The following is a 20,037-nucleotide window of genomic DNA, read 5'->3' on the forward strand; positions in this document are numbered from 1 at the left end:
CAGAATTTTTTCAGCATTTTTCTTCATGTCAGTGACTTTTTTTTTTTTTTGAAGTGTAGAATTAAATTGCACTTTAAAAAAATAAAACAACAAATTTCTCAGAACTCAGGAGAATAATACATTTATTATGGTATTCATGTAAATTATGAATAACAAAGAGTATAGTCCACATTCTTGTCGGACTCCTCAATTAATTGGTTTCCAGGCTGAGGGATCTTTGTTTACTTTAATAGATATTATGCTGTTTCTGTATAAGTTAAATACACTCTTGATAATTTTTTATATTTATCTAAACACCTCTGATCGAGGTCTGGCTGATATGTAGTATCCTGCATCTATTATCAGGCATTGCACCTCACTTGATGGTATGTGTCAGAGGAAGAACAATTGTTTGTATACATCTGAAGTCTGATTAGTGTAATATGTAGCTAGTCGGCAATGTATGCAATGGAGGGGGAAAGGAACTGGCCACTCTAACCCTTATCTCCTGGCCTAGATGCCTCATGAGTGATGCCTTGTTGGTGTCACTTGTGGGGTGCTGATCTGTCTTCGCACAGTTGACAATTATAAGCTTATATGTAATTTTTTGTTGCCTTTTTTTTGAGCAGCTTGTTCCATTATAAATGAAAAGTAATACTACATGCCTAGGTTTACCTTCAAGTACATTATAGATTTACATTATATATTATTATGTTGCTATTCTAGGTATGTATGTATGTATGTATGTATGTATGTATGTATGTATGTATGTATGTATGTATGTATGTATGTATGTATGTATAACACTAAATGGAGTTATGGTGGGGTTATCTTCAGAGAAATTAAGTATCCCAACAACGCTTAACTTCTGGAAAATGCCAGTCCACCACACACAAAAGAAATAGAAAATAGTTGAGCTAAACATATATTTACATGGTAAATCACGAATTGCATACATGGTAGGCCTACAACTGAATAGTGAGTATGAAAAAAATATACCTCATGTTGTATGAAAGAAATAATGAAAAATGCATTATATTATTTTGTATTTATTATAATATTTATATTTTATACGTTTAATGTATATATTCAAATAGGTTCTTTGTGATCTTTTGATATTTACTATGCATTTTGTTTTTAATGTTTGCTAGCTGCCCAATGACAAATTCTAATACTCTGTATTTCGGTCCCAATGGAGGACTGATTCCTTCCAAACAAATTCATTTTGTACAGGACAATTAACATTATCTTGTATAGTCCCCTAACTGCCCATTGTGCAACTCAAACCAAGAAATGGATTCGGAACACCTCAAAATCTGTGCTTCAGTGGCTGACCATGATAATATCTTTGAAAAATATTGGAGTGCAAGAGGTCAAATGACTTTATTGTTAAACGCCTGGCATTAGAAAACAACAACAACAACATTATCTTGTATCTTCATTACTATCGTGCTATCAAAAAGGAGAGCATTATATGGCAGTAAAAATTTTTAATAGTATCCCTATGGATATAAAAAATCGAATTCAAACATAAGTATTGATAATAACCCACTTGTGTTGTACTAGAATATTTCTCGCATATATTTCAACTAGACTGCGACTATAGTAAAGACTTTGTAGTACTATTAAGATTTTTTTTACAGGTTTCATATTCTAGCTGTGAAGCGATGTACGAATACAATGGAATGTAAATAAATACAATACAAATAGGCCCTACTTTAAGCAGAAATGTCATGTGATAAGAATTTTCTTGTATCTAAACATAATTATTTAACAGATAAAAGTAGCCCGTTCATATGCTGTGAAGACATTTGGAGAACATGGAGGTAGAGCCTCAACTGTCTTTTACCACCAGGAAAGATCGAATACTCAATTTGATAGCTATCCACGACATAACAGACATTACCCAACTAGCACTCTCAACAGCCATGCAGCTTTTCTATGCCAAGATACTCCCTATACTGTCATATGGACTGGACATCACATGGACCCGGCTAAACTACAATGACCTCAAGACCATGGAGAACGTCAAAGCAAGGTTCTTAAAAGCAGCACTGGGAATCTCAAAATATGCACCCTCCAGAATGGCGTACGAACTCGCGTGAGAACCCTTCCTGATAGAGGAACTAAGAAGCAGACTCATGCTGCCATCTACCACAGCAGAACTTCGACTACGCATGGTCATGCAAGAGAAGAAGGCAGAAATAGAAAGTGAATTCTATGGAACGGACGCGATGATCAACCGCAACTGGACAGGGCCGAACAACAAGTTACGAAGCGCCATAACAAGGCTAGCAGTTCACGGTTTTCACCACAAACTGTGCAGAAGATCAGAGTACCACGAACCTTCCCTCGAATGCGTGTGCAAACTGTGCAACGAAGTGTGTCCAAAATATCATTTTGGTAAATGTGTGAATAGAACGAAGTCACTGGTGGAATATAGTAAAGAGAAGTAACTCATACCAAACTAAATTGCACGTTTGTGCGCACTTCTTTCTTATTATAATTTGATAGGAGGCTCAAGGCCATTCTGGAAGTTTGGCAACGAGAAAATCCCGTCACCGCCCAGGATCAAATTTCGGACTTTCCAGTCCATAGACAGCTGCTCTACGAACTAAGCTACCCAACCACCTAATTAGCCTATTTAACATCAAAACAAAAAATCCTAATTTGTGAGCTTTGTTGATGAGTAAGTAGGTAATATTTTGTCAAGTCATCATTTACCCTCATCGTTATCGCTCCAATTCTGCCTATGCTAACAATCTTTCAACTACCCTATCCATAACACCACACAATTTCTCAGAATTTATAAATCACACTGATTGATTAAATGAGAAGCAGCGTCATCTCCTTACAAATTCTACTCTTGTGGTTCCACTCACAGAATACCATCCTTTACATGGGTTTCCTAAGGTTACAGTGTCTTATCAATTTCTATACCTACCTGAACTCAATAGGTATCTGAAGAATGGAAAGTTAAGGCAGTACCATTAAGTCCATGGGTTCATCTGCACAGATCTACTAACATGCGTTTCTTAATTTTCTGTTTCTATACTGCAGATATAATAAATTTGGCATTTGTGCACCTGTTAACGATTCTTTACATTAATGACTATTCCAATACAAGAGCTTAATACAGTGAAACCTCTCATTTACGGACATCGAAGGACATTACAATCTGTCCACATCTGGGAGGTGTCCTTTATTGGGAGGGAGGCTTCCCAATCTAACAGTAAATTTATAATATGCATTATGTATCCCTTCACGCTTTAAATGAAATGTATTATTATAGTTTAATTGTAAATACAGTATACAGTACTACAGTAAATTCTTTGCAATTTTGAACTACAGTAGATAAGATCGAAAAAGGAAAATACTGTACTGTGCCATGCAATTTTATTCCAGGTCTACAGTTATGCAGTACTGTAATTTACAGTTTTCAACTTAACCTTTACGTTCAGGTGCCATGTCTCTCGAAACAGAACAACTGATTGATGTGAAGAGAAAAATCCTACTAACCCTATCATGTGTCGAATATAATTTCACGATCGCGGAAACCTGGACCCATCAGACAGGTCAAATTTAATGACTTTGTTCATCCACCCGCTTCCAGCTTACAAGGGCTGGGCTAGTGGTAGCTTACGAGACCCTTATTGTCTTCTTTCATGTTAAGGAATTTCTGTACAGTTCTCGAAACTAAATTTTCCATTTTTGTAACACACTAGGTCTAGAAATTCAAGTTCTGTCCGCAGTCAGGAGGTAAAACAAGCTTTAGGACTGTGAAACAGCTGTCTGTGTCCGTGTCCCAGAGTGCCCGTAAATGAGAGTTAAATTTATCATTATTTCTATATTATTTCAGTTGAGACATAAAAATCTGTCCGTATATGAGGAGTGTCAGTATCTTCGGGGTGTCTGTAAGGAGAGGTTTCACCAGCGAATAGGGATTATAAAGAATGGACACTTCGCGTCGGTACCTTTGATGTAGCCGGACCGATTTCAATGACCTTCAAGCCTGCTAGAGCGTCAGATTCTGCTTTCTCCCTAGAGTTGGCGTTGACATCACATCAGCTAGCAGTCGACACAGCGGAAATATAACACATACAATTAATACATCTAGGTACATTATGTACTTAAATAAAATAAATTGGATCCATAAAATAATAAATCCTTCATTAACTGTAATGTCTAGACTCTAGAGTTCCTTTATAATCAGAGTTCAGACGTTGACCCCAACAACAATTAAAATATGTAATGATTTGATAGCGCTGAAAATGAAAAAACAAAACTCTTACGAGAAGTAAAACCATATACCTATATTATATTATATACAAATATTAAATGAATTCGATACTTAATTTTATAATGTATTATATTATTTTATAATGTAATTTATGATATCTGAAATATAAAATATTATTATTACAACTAGTTTGTCACTGAGAAATAAGGAAAAGTGGTAACTTGAATTTATTTGAAGCAAAGCGTTAATGGATTATGCAATAATGTAGGCAATGTTTGGATCCTGTGTCTTAATTCTATTCTCAATTATTATCTTAGCGTATGCTCGATTACACTACCTCTAGCGCTTGAAAGTGGAACTAGCCGCTGGCGCACAGAGAAACAAAACACAGGAAAATTCGCTCAGTGTCCATTCTTTATAATCCCTATTCGCTGGTTTCACTGTATTATGCTAAGTCGAGTAAAGTTCATCAAGTTTTGTACACAAATCGTCGAAGTCAATATAATTATAGCCATTATATTCCCTTCAGGGGGCAAAGACTAATCGGGATTGCCCGGTCTCTGATTGGGTCAAAAACCCTAATAGAACTGATACGAGGAGGAGTCAAATGAAAACCGTCAATATCTTTTTAATTTTAATTTATTGAACAACAGTGAAACAAGTGTATCATTTTTCGACATACTCTCCTTGACATTAAACAGAAGTCCTCCAGCATGTAGGAAGTGCACGGATTCCTCTGCAAATAAAAATATTGAGTTATGTGCATAGCCACTCATGCACCACCTGCTGCACCTCTTCATCAGAACATAATGTCTTTCCTCCCATCACCTCTTAGAGTGGTCCAAACATGTGGCAATAACCCGGGGCGAGGTCTGGTGAGTATGGTGGATGTTGTTGTTGTTTTCTAATGCCAGGCGTTTGACAATAAAGTCATTTGACCTCTTGCATTCCAATATTTTTCAAAGATATTATCATGGTCAGCCACTGAAGTACAGATTTTGAGATGTTCTGAATCCATTTCTCGGTTTGAGTTGCACAATGGGCAGTTAGGGGACTGATATATTCCAATTCTATGCAGGTGTTTGGCCAAACAATCATACCCTGTTGCCAATCTAAATGCAGCTACAGACGATTTTCGTGGTAAATCGGGAATTAACTGTGGATTATGATGCAGAGAGTTCCATTTTTTCCCTTGAGATTGTGTTATCAAATTTTGTTTGTTGAAGTCTAAGTATGTAGATTTAATAAATCTTTTCACAGAGTAATACGTAGATTTCGTACCAGGTCTGTAAGTAGCAGTGCTGCCCTTCTTTGCTAAACCATCTGCATTCTCGTTTCCCAGGATTCCACAATAGGATGGTATCCATTGGAATACAATTCTTTTATTAGGTGATATTAATTGAGAGAGCACTTTAGTTATTTCTGCTGTTTGAGATGAAGGTGTGTGTTTAGAGACTACTGATAGAATAGCTGCTTTGGAGTCTGACAATATAACTGCATTCTCAAATTTATTGATGTGGCATAGAAGATTCCTGAGACTTTCACTTATTGCAATGATTTCTCCATAAAAACTTGTTGTTCCATATCCAAGAGATCTATAAAGTGAGAAGAGACAGCACGTAACACCTGCACCAGCACCTTGTTCTCTGGAGATCAGGGATCCGTCGGTGTGTATAAATGAAGCCAATTTTGTGGAGAGTACCTAATATTAATTGTCTCTAAAGACAATTGTTTCATTATTTCGGTGTTTACTTCTGATTTCAGTATTTCTTCTGTTAAATTTAGATTATATTCTATATTTAATAGAGTTAAAGGTTAAGTATCAAAGTGAAGATCACTGATGGTTGCAACTGTTGCACGGGCAATATGAGGCCGAGCTTTGTCATGTTGCAAAATGACACCTGTAGTCAGACGTTCATGTCACTTTGACTTCAATGCAGGCCGAAGATGAATTTTTAACAAATATGAATATAACGTACTGGTGACGGTGTTTCTCCTAGGGGTGTAGTACTCCAAGATAACGCCTTGTTCGTCCCAAAAGAAAGTCAGCATAACCTTCCCTGCAGATGGCTGAGTCCGGAACTTCTTGGGTTTTGGTGATGAGGAACAGTGCCATTCATTTCTTGCTCTCTTTGTTTTGGGTTGGAGGTAGTGTATACCAAGGTTTCGTCTCCAGTGCGTCATATTCAGATTTGTTAAAAAATCATCTTCGCCCTACAATCAAATCAAAGCGATAAGGACATCTGACTACAGGTGTCATTTTGCAACATGACAAAGCTCGGTCTCATACGGGCCATGCAACAGTTGCAACCATCAATAATAACCTTCACTTTGATACTCTTCCACACCCACCATACTTACCAGACCTCGCTCCGAGTGATTACCACTTGTTTGGACCACTCAAAGAGGCGATGGGAGAAAAGACATTTTGTTCTGATGAAGAGATGCGCCAGACGGTGCATGAGTGGCTGCATACACGGCCACAAGGTTTTTATTTGCAGAGCAATCCATGCACTTCCTACGTGCTGGAGGACCTGTGTTGAACGTCAAGAAGATTATGTCGAAAAATGATACACCTGTGTTTCACTTCTGTTCAAAAAATTAAATGAAAAAAATATAAATAATTGATTAAATGGCGATCTTACTCGTGTTAATTATGTAAGCATGTGTGGCTTACAGCTGTTTCGGTGCTGTTCGACACCATCCTCAGAGCCTGAGTGTTAAAAGTAGTGTACGAAAGATTCAACATGGATTATCAAGAAAAAAATATTTGCGTTTTCATTTGACTCCCCCTCATATTTAACATTCGCAGTGAATTTCAGGGAAGTCCGGAGGGCCTAATTATCCAAATCCATTCCGCTCACCTCCACGCTGGAGCCCCTGGGATCTTTTAAGATGCGAAGAAGAGAGTAGTGTGCCGAAAACAATGGGAAGCTACTGCATTTATGTTTTCCAAGAAAAACTGCAAACATAAATAATTGCAATGTACTATAAGCAGTAACATGAGATGCTGCCAGAAAATCAAAAAGAGAATAGCAACGACAAAGGAAGCTTTTAATTGAAAAAGGAGCATATTCTGCAGACCTCTGGAAAAAGAACTAAGAAAGAGATTACTGAAGTGCTTTGTGTGGAGTGTGGCATTGTATGGGGCAGAAACATGGGCATTAGGACGAAGTGAAGAGAAGCATCTGAAATGCGGATATGGAGAAGAATGGAGCATATGAAATGGACAGACAGAATATGAAATGAATCTGTGTTGGAAGAGTGGAGGAAGAAAGGGAAATGCTGAAACTGATCAGGAACAGAAAAAGGAATGGGTTGGGTCACTAGCTGAGAAGAAACTGTCTGCTGAAGGATGCGCTGGAAGGAGGCAGGAGTTCGAGGCAGAAAGAGATATCTGATGATAGATGACATTGGGATATATGGAACATATGCGTAGACAAAATTGAAGGCATAAAATAGGAAAGATTGGAGAAAGCTAGGTTTGCAGTGAAATACCTACCCTTGGGCAGAAAACTATGAATGAATAAATACTCCCTCCAAATAATTTTCTTTCTTTGGGGGTGAGTAAAGGAGTTTGAAGCAAAATATGTTGTCCTAGCAACACATTTTTAACTCACCCTTCTTACAGTATGGTAGCTACCGAAAGTGTTGCAGATCTTGTGTGATACATAAATCACATCACATCATTCACACAATCTGTCTTTAAATCTATTCTCTTAACATAGTATTGGAACTGGGCAGCCAGGAAATTTACGTCCAAAATTTTCCGCAGAGGGTTGCTGCAGGTTAGCAGGCTGATCATTCCAAGTGTTAGCTGTGCCAGTCTGTCCTTGACTGCCATCAGTAAGGCACACAGTCAATAAGCTAAGATTAAGTGAAGTTTATTCTCTAATGTTGTGCTATACATACATGTTATGTCCCGGGGGGGGGGGGGTCTCTGGAGAGAAAGTAGCTGGATACAAGGTATATATGGTGGGGGCAGAAGGGAAGGGTGGAATCCGTGTTTTGAAATTTATGCTACAGCTAACATTTTGTGTCATAATAGCCTACTGACCTATTATAAGATATTACACAGCACATTTCTTTTCGAAATCCAAAGATTTTACTTCTATTTTTAAATGCATTACAAATTTAATTTCGAGCAACAACTTTCTCATACTAACCGTGACTTTGATGCTGGCCAATGGTTCCACTGCTCGAACAGGTAACACAGGTGGGATAAACAGCTGATGAAACAAATCACTGCTTCTTTCTACGCCTTCATAATCATTTGATGTCATCAGCAAAATGCCATGTGGTCAGAACTCAAGTCAAGTCCCTTTCACATCGCGGGACAGTTTTATATAAAACTTGTAGCATGTTGTTTAGTTAAAAAAAATTGTTTTTCATTCTGTTAATAATTTTAACAATTTCTAACCGCATAAGCGTCTGCCGGCAGTGTTTGGAACACAACACGTGTAGTATCCTGTCTTGCAATGGTTTGCCATCTGTTGGTAGTCGTTATAAGCAGAATTGATCGATTTAGTGAGTGTATATGTTGGATTCCAGGCGCACTTGTAAAAAGCAACGAGTTAGGAGAGAGATTAAACTCGTTGGCATACATCCATGAATGTAAAGAAAGCTGAATGATTCACATGGATTCCGAGGCCTAGATTTTAAATTTATGTTTCGTAGTTCAGTTATTGTACTGACTTTATTATATAATGACTATAATGAGGTCTACTACGTAATAAGTAAGATAAAAGTTACCGGATTAGCTCAATTGGCGGAGACGCTTGCTTACTGATACGGAGCTGAGCTCGGGAGTGGGTTCGATTCCCGCTTGGGCTGATTACCTGGTTGGGATTTTTCTCCGTAAGGCGAATGTCAGATAATCTACGCGAATCCTCGGCCTCATTTCGCCAAATACACTCTTGTCATCACCAATCCCATCGACGCTAAATAATCTAGTAGTTGATACAGCGTCGTTAAATGACCTACTAAAAATACCTAAAGTAAAAGTTCGTCATTAAAAGTCATGAAGGCGCATTGACGTTTAGTTTATTTTAGTTTATTGGGTTATTTTACGACGCTGTATCAACATCTAGGTTATTTAGCGTCTGAATGATATGAAGGTGATAATGCCGGTGAAATGAGTCCGGGGTCCAGCACCGAAAGTTACCCAGCATTTGCTCGAATTGGGTTGAGGGAAAACCCCGGAAAAAACCTCAACCAGGTAACTTGCCCCGACCGGGATTCGAACCCGGGCCACCTGGTTTCGCAGCCGTTACTCCACAGGTGTGGACCGCATTGACGTGAGTGCGAAATATCGCGGACTGGACATCTAGCAGAGCGGCGAGGAATTACGTCCACAAATACAAATATTAACATAGCGGGAATCGGACTATTGTTTAAAACGTGAGGTACTAATGTGGAATAACATACGAGACACTTAAGAAATATTGAATAGTATTTAATCTAAGATTAATTTATATCAAAGCCGGATATTATGAGAAATATTGAATGTTTCATAATATTTTCCGTAATTAATTTTTGCGTATTTTTTCTTTGCTTTAGTGAGACAAAATTAATTCTGACATTAAGAATTAATTTAAAATAACGCTTTATATACCCATTATTGACACTGCAAAGATAAAAATTGTAGTAATCTTAAGCTTTTAATAATTAGTAAAGGCATGCAAACAATAATAAAACTTAATTTGCTGAAACCTTAAAATTTTCAATATATTTTAACACCTATTCATTTATTAGAATTAAATAAAAAAACTAATTATTATTGTTCTATCAACACAGAGACAAAGGCATTAGGCCTAATAAGAATTTTGTTGACTCACGTTTTATGATCTCTCGGAAATCGAAAGTATACGATGAAAGAGTAATGGAACGGAGAAAAATTCTCTCCGGCGCACAGTGGGCCAGACTGAGTCAAAAATGGGACAAAATTGAAAAAATGAACTTTTTTTTACAATATTTTTGACAGTGTATACTCATAGTAGGGATCCTGGTGAGCATTAAACTCATGATGCATCATCGATAACATGTTTTAACAACTGTGGCTACAGCCTTGAAAGAGAGCTATTGTAACCAGGCGGTAGCGCACCAGTCAGTCCTAGGCCGCGCGCTTGAGACAGTGGTGTGTGTTACGTGGTCACATTCTTGAATAAAGAAATAGCAATGGCTGAGAATGTTAGAACAAAGGGTAGGTTTTATTAGGAATACAAGTAATTTTCAATTGGTTTAAACAGAGTGTAAATATTTGCGATAACTTGAAGGGATGCAATTTAAGCTAATATATTTTAGTTTTCAATATTTAAACAGGGTTATAAAGTGCGTGTCACTCGATGTTACGAAACCTTTTGTGTCGCTGGTTTAAACGGACCCTATAGATTGCAGAAAAATCGTATTCAGCTGCAGCTACTTGCACTTTTCTGTTTAATGTGCGAAAATTCAGATACTTACGTATTATTCATTACTATTCCAGATGACCGCTGTTTTTTACACTGTGAAATTATGGAAGCCCTGCTACAAAATAATAATGATAAGACAGCTGTTCATAAGTTTGTTATTTCATACTTAGGATTACGTGAAAATTGTCAACAAGATTTTTCTTCAGAACTAAAGAAAACAAATAGTTCATTCTGCAGTAATTTTAATGAAAGATAGCAGAATTGCTACAGAATGAAAAATAAATAGAAAGAAAAATATGGCAGTTCATTGGATCAAGAGTTTAAGCTACCCCAATGTAATAAATTTCATGTTGAAGATGTGGCTGGATGTTCATAGTTGTATAGTCATTCTGGTCATCCAAGAAAATTGTTCTCTGAATCATCTAAGAAGACCAAGAGGAGGAAAACTGAACATCTCAGAGAAGCTGTTGATCCTGCTGCGCTTGCTCTTGCTACTCAGATAAGTCTGAAGGCTTCTGGTAAAAAGAAGCAGCAAAATTAATGGAAAATGCTCTAAGTACACCAACCCGTACAGAAAAAATTCCAACTGCATATAACGAGCATAGTGGTTCCTGCAAAAATGTTGCAAAATATAGTGGCGATGACGTTTTAGCCCTGATAATGGATGAAAAATTATCTAATACACTTTATTGAGACTGCAAGCAAAACCTAGAAATGTAGATTTATATCCAACTTACAAAGATGTTCGTGAAGCAAAGCTGCATTGCTATCCATGTGATATTACTGTGACAGAAATAAGTGCAGAAGTGAAGTTACAGAGTCTATTAGATCATACAGCCAGACGAATTTATGAAAAGTAGAAAGGAAGAAATTCAGAGTCGGTTTCGAAATGAGATGGGACTTCTTGTGGACAAACCTAAACCAGGGGGAGTGGAACCTCAAACGACGGGAATAATGCTAATAGATTCTTCTCAAATCCCGAATTAACATCATCTATAACCGGGATAGACAAAGACTTAATTATACGTATTGTAGTTGTTCTTCGAGTAATTTCTAGTGGAAGAGACATTAAAGTTGAGTCTTTCAATCAATATGCGCTAGAAAATGCAAAATTGTTCATTCAGAAGTATCCCTGGTTTAACCTCCCAGCTAGCGTACACAAAATTCTCATCCATGGGCCTCAGATTATTAACTCAGCTCTGCTTCCAATTGGACAGTTATCTGAGGAGGTTCAGGAGGCTCATAATAAAGATATTAAAATATATCGAGAGCCACACACAAGGAAAAGTTCTCGTAAAAACACAATGACAAATTTAGTCAACAACCTTCTCATATCTTCCGATCCTCTCATTTCAAATATCATAAAGTCACATAAAAATACAAAACTCCCTTGTGGAAGGAAGCATTACAGCTACTGAAAGACTCTAGTGAGGAAGAAGAAGAAAGTGCCATTCATGAAGAAAATGTCAGTAATGAAAATGTAATGATGAGGAATCATATATTGAATAAAAAAAACTATTATGTTGTGAAAGTGCTTTTAACTTAAAGAAAAAGTGAAAAATATTGAATATCTATTGATTTTATGCATCCAAGAAAACAATAGAGACATAAAATAATTTTGTCCCATTTTGAGTCGATTCTGGCCCACTGTGCGGCGCCGGGATTTGAACCCGGGTTTTCAGCTCTACGTGCTGATGCTTTATCCACTAAGCCACACCGGATACCACCCCGGCGTCGGACAGAATCGTCTCAGATTAAGCTCCAACTCTTGGGTTCCCTCTAGTGGCCGCCCTCTGCACTACGTCATAGATATCTGCATGGAAATATCATATCGTCGCCTGAATACAAGAACTAGGTAACTTGATTTTTCATATTTCGTGACATTGCCTATTTACTTATTTATTGCACTAAGGAATATGTCTCTTTTCTTTTACCTATTTGCTATATTGAAAAATAGATGTCGCTGGTACCGTTCGATCAGTTACCTAGATCCTGGATTACATTTTGTGCGATTTTTGCTATGCTATGAAAGAGGTAACTAAAAAAAGCAAATTTCGAGTTACCTAGTTCTTGCATTCAGGCGACGATATGTACTTCGGTACATTAAAATAATATATATAATCGAAAGTATGATTTGGAGCAATTTGTAATGCTGTAATTGTAGCAATTATAAACAGCACATATACACCCTGACATTTTAACACAGCACTAATTAATAAAACTATTAACTAGCCCAGCAACAATATACATTGCAGTTGATTACAGCTTGTTTCGCGATTATCGCCACACCGGCCGCCTAGGTAGCAGCACCAGCGTCGTTCGCGCGTAGAACTGCTATCTGTCCGGTATTCTTATAGTAGGGTATTTGCTTAAATTGGCAAAACTTCATTTCTCACACTAGTTTATTAAACAGTGTCGGACTGTAAAGAAAACAACTATCGCAATGTCCATATTTTATATGTTGTACAATATTATAGTATTGTGTAATTTTGGTTAAATTTAATTTTCCTACCAATTTTTTTCTATTGTTATATTAAAATTGTATCCTATAGGATACTTTGTGAATTTAAGAGTTAAAATCTGCGCATTTGTAGATGGCTTCATTTCTGCTACGTGTTACGATGCAAATGTAGTCAAATCGTTTCTATGCAAAGTGGCATACATTACTTTCTGTTCAGATATTACGAGCATTTTTAACATTTTCAGTTTTTCTATCCTTTATTGGGAATGTTTTGGATACTTACTTACTGGCTTTTAAGGAACCCGGAGGTTCATTGCCGCCCTCACATAAGCCCGCCATTGGTCCCTATCCTGAGCAAGATTAATCCAGTCTCTACCATCATATCCCACCTCCCTCAAATCCATTTTAATATTATCCTCCCATCTAAGTCTCGGCCTCCCCAACGGTCTTTTTCCCTCCGGCCTCCCAACTAACACTCTATATGCATTTCTGGATTCGCCCATACTTGGATACTTAACAAAATTTGAATGTATGTTATTATAATAACCATTAAAATAAAAACATTTATAACTCATTATTATATCAAGACATAATAAGCACATTAGACATGACACTAGATTTGTTAAAGAAAACAAATAGCCTACGTGTCATTGTTCAACTCCTTCATTAGCAGTAATGATGCAGGGTAACCAAAGTTTCTCCAGTTGCACATTATTACAGAAATTAAAAAAAAAAAAAAATTATTCTCAGGAAGAGAATAGTATAGTACGTAGATGAAATTATTGGGGATCATCAGTGTGGTTTTAGGCGTAATAGATCGACTATTGATCAGATTTTTTGTATTCGACAGATAATGGAGAAAAAATGAGAGTATAAGGGTACAGTACATCAGTTATTTATAGATTTCAAAAAGGCATATGACTCGGTTAAGAGGGAAGTATTATATGATATTCTTATTGAATTTGGTATTCCCAAGAAACTAGTTCGATTAATTAAAATGTGTCTCAGTGAAACATACAGCAGAGTCCGTATAGGTCAGTTTCTATCTGATGCTTTTCCAATTCACTGCGGGCTAAAGCAGGGAGATGCACTATCACCTTTACTTTTTAACTTCGCTTTAGAATATGCCATTAGGAAAGTTCAGGATAACAGGCAGGGTTTGGAATTGCACGGTTTACATCAGCTTCTTGTCTATGCGGATGACGTGAATATGTTAGGAGAAAATCCACAAACGATTAGGGAAAACACGGAAATTTTACTTGAAGCAAGTAAAGCTATCGGTTTGGAAGTAAATCCCGAAAAGACGAAGTATATGATTATGTCTCGTGACCAGAATATTGTACGAAATGGAAATATAAAAATTGGAGATTTATCCTTCGAAGGAGTGGAAAAATTCAAATATCTTGGAGCAACAGTAACAAATATAAATGACACTCGGGAGGAAATTAAACACAGAATAAATATGGGAAATGCGTGTTATTATTCGCTTGAGAAGCTTTTATCATCTAGGCTGCTGTCAAAAAATCTGAAAGTTAGAATTTATAAAACAGTTATATTACCGGTTGTTCTGTATGGTTGTGAAACTTGGACTCTCACTCTGAGAGAGGAACATAGGTTAAGGGTGTTTGAGAATAAGGCGCTTAGGAAAATATTTGGGGCTAAGAGGGATGAAGTTACAGGATAACGGAGAAAGTTACACAACGCAGAACTGCACGCATTGTATTCTTCACCTGACATAATTAGGAACATTAAATCCAGAGTTTGCGATGGGCAGGGCATGTAACACGTATGGGCGAATCCAGGAATGCATATAGATTGTTAGTCGGGAGACCGGAGGGAAAAAGACCTTTGGGGAGGCCGAGACGTAGATGGAAGGATAATATTAAAATGGTTTTGAGGGAGGTGGGATATGATGATAGGGACTGGATTAATCTTGCACAGGATAGGGACCAATGGCTGGCATATGTGAGGGCGGCAATGAACCTTCGGGTTCCTTAAAAGCCATTTGTAAGTAAGTAAGAGAATAGTACCTGTACAAGAGGAGTAGAAATTTCTACTCCTCTTGTACCTGTAGTAGCAATATTAGTTCAAGAACCGCAATAAATGTCTTTGAGAACCGCATGCGGTCCGCGGGCCGGATAATGAGTACCACTGCTCTAGTCGTACCTATCTTCCTTGATGATGGGACATGTACGTACTTCCGAAACGCTGGAAATGTTAAGTTACAAGAAATGGTAGAATACCTTAAAGCCTATTTCTGATCCCATTCATCGTGACAGCCTAAAAACGCATGTAAAACTGTGCTTTTCATATATCAAACAAGTGAAAATTACAGCAAAAATTTGTGATAATTTATTACTATAGTGTACTACGCGACCAAGGCGGGAACCGTTTTGTTTGGTGGCTCTGCGATTCGCTTCACAACACAGGCCGTGTTGTAAAGTCCGTATCAGATGCAAAATGAAGCACATGCTGAACTGCACTCTTGTTTCATTATTATTAACATGCTTTATATGTTATGTGTTCGTATATATAGTTAACTTTATTGTTTAGTTTTATTTTATAATACGCTTACACACATAGGAATCTATTCAGAAAAGATACCACAACATCGGTGTTCGTAAAGGACGAACATGAATCGAAAGTAACCTAAAGTAGGTACCGTATTTTATACAATATTTCATTTGATATACAATTCTTAACTTGGCATTTTAAAGTGGCCGGACTCCGGACATCATATATGAGGAAAGCACCCGGTATAAAACCATCACTACCACCAGCATGGGCTACTATAAGTCGTTGACCTGCACTGCTATTTGTATAAACTCCTGACACGTTTACGTCTTGCCAACATTTGCGGACAGTGTAATGGGTATGGAACCATGTTTCGTCCAGGTAAATAACGGGCTACTATATCAGAGCGTTCTATTTGATATTTCCTTTTATCTTTACATTTTTTAAATGTAAGCCCCATGGATAGTAGTTTGGTAAAGTTCCCTTGTACCCTTTAAAACCTATCTCTCTCTTACAAAATTTATGTAGCTTGCCCAATGTTAGAAACTCTTTGTAGGCGCTATAATATTTATGAACTTCTCTTCTTATGATACATTTGTCCATGTCGTCTAATTCAACTTTATTTTCAGGAGGTCGTTTAACTTTGTTTGGTGTCGATATTTCTACACCTTTGTCCTCGCATTCTTTGCCTTCCTTTCTAATCCTACTAATTGTTTCCTTTTTTAACTTCACAATAGCTGCAGCACACTCTATTGTCTTCGATAGAGGTAGGAATAAACCAGTTGTCTTTTCTTCATCACAAAACTTTATGGCATTATATTAAATAATGCTCCGCGCTTGGCTACGAAACATACGCAGTGGCGGCTCGTGATAAAATATTATGTGTGTTCACAATTTTGTGGTTCAAAAATCGAAAAGAATTTGAAATTGTACGTTTAGTCTAATATGAAATGTCATGATTCCAATGTTTCACTATCGAAAAAAAAACCGTATATAAATTCAAAACGACATATAATAATAATAATAATAATAATAATAATAATAATAATAATAATAATAATAATGAAACTCGGTCTTTCTATTTCCAATTTTTCCTGGTAAGCCAGTTTACCCAGTTCTTTACTGTTCCAAATTTCATTTAACAGAGTTCATTGTTTACGTTTGTTAATAATGAATACATACCACAGTCCCGTTATTTACAGACGCGTGTGTTCAGTAATATATTTTGATTCACAACACACTGATATACTATAGCCTATACCAGTACTGTAATCCCATTCGCATAGATTGATTACTATAAATACATGCCAGTAAATATTATTCTTAAATATTATACACTACCATACAGATACTTAAATTCATACCACCACCACAGTCAGCCAGCACGTGTTTGAAAGCCAAACTATGCTATTATGCCGACACTGAAGTATAGTAATTCACAAACCACACTCCCGTAGCAGCACTGTACACACACACATCTACGTAAAGTAAGCGTTCCTACAGTCAGATGCTGACATCTACAGGCTTTTAAATTTTCTCCTCGAGATATAGCACGTGAACGATAGGCACCGATGCACCTGACATCTGTAGGATAGATACTCATCATGTTCACTTAACGCTTTGTGCTCTTGACGAGTCATAAGCGACCAGCTAAAAACAATTTTCTCCCGCGCATGCGTGAAATTCCTGTAACCATCTCGAAAAGAGCACGGCTTGTACGTGAACGGATGTTGCCAAGTTTACATAAGAAGTTTATGCAAGATGCGGGAAGTTTAAAATACTCGATTCTGATATTATACATCCCCACTACGTCAATACGGTATGAAATAATAAAACTAGTCGTTCATTAATGGAAACAAGGTATTCACGTGCTCTTGTGCTCTTATTGACGCACCGCCACTGAACATACGTCTTCCTTCTTGCGGTATTGCGACCAGATTGAAACGCCAGGCATTGGATGTGACGACACTCCAGCAGTAAACATAGGCCTACGCAGCGAGCACGGAGTTCCTCATCCTGCCACGACGAGTCCCGCCTTGGTCAAGTAGTACGTTATAATTTAACACTACATTGTGTACTATTCTGACTAGAGAAGAGGTGTACGATTTAGTCCATGTAACCATAATCAACAACATCCTGAATCACTTCTAGAATTCTTCTACGGCATTCAGGTGTCTTTCGATAGTAAGGAAGTTGTAAGGGTTTTGGTATTTCCTCACTTCCTTCACCATCAAAATCCAGGTCATTATCAGTTCCTTCTCCCTCTTGCAGAGCATGTGGTAGATTACCTAACACATTTCCTATGAAATGGGCAGCACTCTTCTTCAACTGTTGTTCTACAGCACAGAACGGAAAAACTTTCTCAGGATCGCAACCAAACTCTTTCACTGTATCACTGACACTTTCATGGTAACAACGAAGCAGATCTTGACGATGAGCATCCCGAGTTGATTTGTCTGTCGATCCGAAAAGCAATCTTCCTAAATCCGTTCCTGGAGAAGTGTAGCGAGCTTGTTGAAAGTCGATAGAACACATTTCATCTGGGCCTTCATTGGCAGATGATAAAGGATATTGAAACATGAAATTGCTGATCCACATGTCTCCGTGAGTGATCACATTGTAAGGTTCGTTGCTGGGATCTCCATATGATATTGTAATCATTCTTTCAAGAACACCTTCACTGAACTTTTGAAGTTTCACCACATACGGACTGTCTTCAGAGAAATGTTCCTTAGCATCATTAATACTACTTTCAAAAGTATACACTGCGATATAGCGTATTATTTTGTCCACAATAGATTTGCAATACACAGTTTCATTTAGACATTTTCGAGCTTTGTGGAATCCCTCAGGATCAAGTGTTTTCATAGCTAGAAATAAACCATGAAAACGACCAAGTTTCCTCATTACCAGAAACAGTTCAGGTACTCCTAATGTTCTCAAGCGATTTAACACAACGAACCCCTTTGAAGCCATATCTTCTAACACGATCACATCATTTTCTCCATCTGTTTCAGCTATGTAGCAGTGAGGTGCAATTAGGAACGGCCGCTGTACATGCGGTAGCTTCTCCATTTGAAATTTGTAAAATGCCGTGACAACCCTGTTATAGAACATGACTTCGTTTTTGAAGAATATCACACTGTCCATTTGTTTGCGTGTCGTCAAATCTAGAGGAAGACATTTTACAAATAAGTTGACGGATTTCGTCGGAACGTCAGCCTCGATTTTGAACACAGATGAAACCCAAAGAGAAGCAAGAATTCGAGTTACTGTTATTTTTACTACCTCGGTGTCGAACCCCTTTTCCTGCAACACAGATCTCAGTACATTTCGTAAGTACTGAGTTGGTAGTTCGTTGTAACACCTATCGTTGTCGAGCATTTTGGCGTGACTGCATTCCCGTGGTTGAAAATAAGAGTTCTTGCCTAATTATTACAGAACTGAAGGCCAACTAGCCTAATACGTTACTATATACCTATGCTCGTTATCATTGCAGATTGTAATGGTAATTTCTTTCTTTCCATGACATGTTTTGATGTAGGAAACGTTTTATGTTCTCAGACTTGTGAAATGGTGTTTTGGTTCTTGTCTGACTGTGACATGTTTATTGGACAGAATGATTATAACCAGAGACCGGAACTTTGGCAAAATGCCTTTTTAAATGTGTTAAATCTATCTTCATTTTGAAAGTAAATCTGTACGAATTATACCTTTGTGATTGAAACGTCATCATTTTATGTTGCCCTTTTCTGTCTTTTTTAATATAAATACCTAATTTACAAAATAAATGCTTTTTTGCCTCCATTTGATTATTTATCTATTATTTATTTATTTATTGTTAAAAATTGCCTACAGGTATATTTTAATTTATTTCTATAACCGCTACAATGAAAGTGACTTCACCGAATGTATATTATTGTCTTTCAGTCAGTATAATTCTCTTTGCAATGCTGCCGTGCAAAAATGTATAACAGTAAGCGTTTTAATGATCGCTTGTGTTTATTTGACAAGGCAACAATGAGTGCGGGTCTAACGTTATTTTTAACGGTTATCTTTCCTTCAGTTTTCATTGCGACATTGTTATAGGTAGCTAAATATTTCATATCGCAACATATCAGTACAACCAAACACAAAAACGCACTTTCCAAGGCTACTGGGAAGAAGATTTCTTTGCTTCCAACAGTAATTGCAACATCGAGTCGAAAATCGCAATTTGCATTCGACTTGTGTAAAGTTTTTCTTGCTGCCGAAATCCCTTTGTGGAAAGTGCAAGGTTGTGGGTCTAGTGCAAGGTTCTTGTAATTGCCTTTTATTGCGTATTTTAGCTATTTATAATGTCTTTTTGCCTGCCTATTTTAGCTATTTATGATGTCTTTTTTGCCTGCCTATTTTAGCTATTTATGATGCCTTTTTGCCTGCCTATTTTAGCT

The 20,037-nt window shown here is 37.3% G+C and overlaps 1 protein-coding gene across 1 annotated transcript in view; it reads right to left on the reverse strand.

The window, feature by feature from the left end:
* Window positions 1-8,554, reverse strand: part of LOC138708925 (trehalase-like) — a 409,827-nt gene extending 401,273 nt beyond the window's left edge. Inside the window, exon 1 of the mRNA XM_069839286.1 lies at window positions 8,386-8,554. The gene's annotated coding sequence lies outside the window, so the exon portion shown is untranslated. The remainder of the gene's footprint in view (window positions 1-8,385) is intronic.
* Between the last annotated feature and the right edge of the window lie 11,483 nt (window positions 8,555-20,037).

Source organism: Periplaneta americana, chromosome 11 (genome assembly GCF_040183065.1).
Source record: "Periplaneta americana isolate PAMFEO1 chromosome 11, P.americana_PAMFEO1_priV1, whole genome shotgun sequence".
NCBI lineage: Eukaryota > Metazoa > Arthropoda > Insecta > Blattodea > Blattidae > Periplaneta > Periplaneta americana.